The sequence below is a fragment of the Echinops telfairi genome, unplaced genomic scaffold (genome assembly GCF_000313985.2).
Source record: "Echinops telfairi isolate 266 unplaced genomic scaffold, ASM31398v2 ScPeMD7_7457;HRSCAF=8495, whole genome shotgun sequence".
NCBI classification, from domain to species: domain Eukaryota; kingdom Metazoa; phylum Chordata; class Mammalia; order Afrosoricida; family Tenrecidae; genus Echinops; species Echinops telfairi.
This window is the reverse complement of record NW_022111357.1, coordinates 30,589,873-30,592,585: the sequence shown is the minus strand read 5'-3', so window position 1 is coordinate 30,592,585 and position 2,713 is coordinate 30,589,873. Positions and strand designations below refer to the sequence as shown.

The 2,713-nt window shown below is 46.1% G+C and overlaps 1 non-coding gene across 1 annotated transcript; it reads right to left on the bottom strand.

Annotated features, from left to right (window-relative positions):
- Window positions 1-1,204: 1,204 nt before the first annotated feature.
- Window positions 1,205-1,396, bottom strand: LOC115872811. The gene has a single exon (XR_004048055.1). It is a non-coding gene; the product is annotated as a U2 spliceosomal RNA (small nuclear RNA).
- Window positions 1,397-2,713: the final 1,317 nt, after the last annotated feature.

Genomic DNA, 2,713 nt, shown 5'->3' with positions numbered 1-2,713 from the left:
GTCCACTCCCCATTCTTCCTCGGTATCAGCACCAGAATGACTCCCTTAACGATTTTCCCAGCTCCCTCACTGCATGCGCCTCTTGGCAGCTGGGGAAGAGAGGGACTCAAGGCAGACACTTCTGGCCAATGGAATATAGACTTCAGTCCCTGTGGAGGAAGGTCCCGTCTAAACCATGAGCAGAAGCCTCTGGGCTTCCCAGTATTCACCCCTGTAGCACAGCCATGAAGTGCAGGGCGGCACGGAACAGAGCGCTGAATATTAATTTCTCAACTTGAGGTTTCCTGGCCCATATGTGCAGAAATCATTTGAACTCTGAACTTACGGGAAGAAAGGATATTCAGAAAACTCAGGGCAACTTTTTCTGTTCACCTAAGACTGGGACAGACAAGTGCTGGCCACCCCGCTAGGTTCATAACTGGTTTCCCTGCATGATTCCCTTTATCGGAAGCCTAATCATACAAGGACCCCCGTGTCTGGTAGTGGGCTCAGTTCCGTCTTTCCATCTTGGGCAGTCCAAGGCTTAAGTCATCACTACTAAAATCCGAGATTGTCAGGTACCAACATTGCCAGCATCCTCAACAGCCGCGGCCTCAGCCCCTGTCTCCGTGCTGCCCTTAGCTGCGGCTTTTCCCCTACTTCCCCGAAAGCGAAAGTCTCTTGGATTATGTCTGTGATCGCGGATCCCACATTCCTAGATATTGGTAGTAGAAGGGGTTTCAGATTGGAAATGACAATCTCTCCTGTTATCCATTCGGGTGGACTTTACAGAATGTCTGTGTACACACACCTGCAGCCTCCGGTACCTCTATTGGCATGGAAGGGGCTACTCTCATTCCCACGTGTTGCCTTAGCACCTGTCTGTACCACGTGCTGTCTAGGGTCAGAGATGCAGAAAAAGCCCAACGCAACCACTGTCCAGTCGATGCTGACACATAGTGACCCACTGTGGGTCTCCAGCCCTGGAGCTGTTTCCAGGAGTACAAAGCCAGTCTTTCTCACCCAGAGCTGCTGCTGGTTTTGAACTGCCAGCCATTTGGATGGCAGGCCAACTCGTATCCACGACTCCACCAACGATACAGAAGGGGGGTGTGGGGAAAATAACCAGTTCTCTTCCTTCTGGAACTTTCAGTTAGCAGGGAAATACACCATAAACAAGGGAACAAATAAGCAAGTTTATTTTTTTTTTTAATTCCCCCGGGGGTGGGGGTGCAACATTCCTGGAAGTACTGCAATACCAGGTCGATGCTTGGAGTGGACGGAGCAAGCTCCTATTGCATCTCCCTGCTCCAAAAATCCATTTAATATACTGTCCTTGGATAGAGGACGTATCAGATATTGAACAGATAAAAACAGATACTACACTTGATCTTAGCCAAAAGGCCAAATAAGCAAGTTTCAGAGTGGGATAAATGCTATGAAAAAATAGAATGATTGGGGTAAAATGAAAGACTGGAAAGGACACAGCATTGGTCAGGGTCATCAAGAGACCTCCCGGGGTGACAGTTGACTGAGACTGGAAGGTCAAGAAAACATCTTCTTTTGATATTTCCTGTGTCGTGAAATAGTTTGCCTATAGAGCCCTTCAACGTTCATTTCTTTCTGCTTGAGATCCGTGGAGTGCTTTCTCTCATTTTGGCTTCCTGTCTTCATACATTTCATTATCATATTTTATCTGCCTTTTGCGATGCTCTGCGTGGTCTTTGACTCCATCTTTCTTTCATTCCCTTCAGCTACTCCAAGTCCAAGAGGGAGTTTGGAAACTTCACTGACATCCACTTCGGTCTTTTCTTTCTTTAGTTTCTTGTAAAGGACCTCTTGCTTCGTCCACGTGTGATGCTCTTGCTGTCAGAGCACAGTTGGCCAGGTCATCTGTCAACAGTGTTCATTGTGTCAAATCTGTTCTTGAGAGGGTCTAGAAATGCAGGTGGCATAGACCCAAGGTCATATTTTGATTCTCAAGGATTTAGTTTTATTTTCTTACGCTTCAGCTTGAACTTGCGTGGGCACAGTTGGCCGTTTGTTCCAGTCAGCCCCTGGCCTGGTTTTAGCTGCTGACATTGAGCTTCTCCATTGTCTCTTTCTACAAATAGTCAATTCAATTCCTGATTCCATCTGATGAGGTCCACCTATTTAGTCACTGCTCATGTGGTTGAACAGAGTTTTGCAATGAAGCGGTCATTGGTCTGGCAAAATTCTAGCATGCCACCAGATTTCTCTGTCTTCAAGGCCGTATTTCCAACTACTGCTTTTTTCTCTTTGCTTCTAATTTTCACGTTCCAATGATCAATAATGATTGGTGCCTCTTGATTACATGTGTAATCAACTTGAAACGGAAGGAGTTGGTGGGATTCTTCAATGTCTTCATCACTAGCTTTAGTATTTGGTACGTAAGTTGCGTAAGAGCTATATATCAACTGTACTTCTTCGTAGGCATGTAGCTCGTAGCCTACCACGGCCAGCGTTGTACTTCATATGGGTCTCGAAATGCTCCTTCTGTTGATGAATGTGACACCATTCCTCTTGAATCTGTCACGTCACAGCAGTCAACCCTACAGGCGCCTGATTCCGCATGACCAATGCCAGTCAACCTCAACTCACTTAAGTCTAGGAGATCGCTCTTTTATTTTTGACAAATTCTAATATTCCTGGATCCACATACGGTACACTTCACATGCCGATTATTAGTTGATCTTTCCAGCTGTTTCTTCTT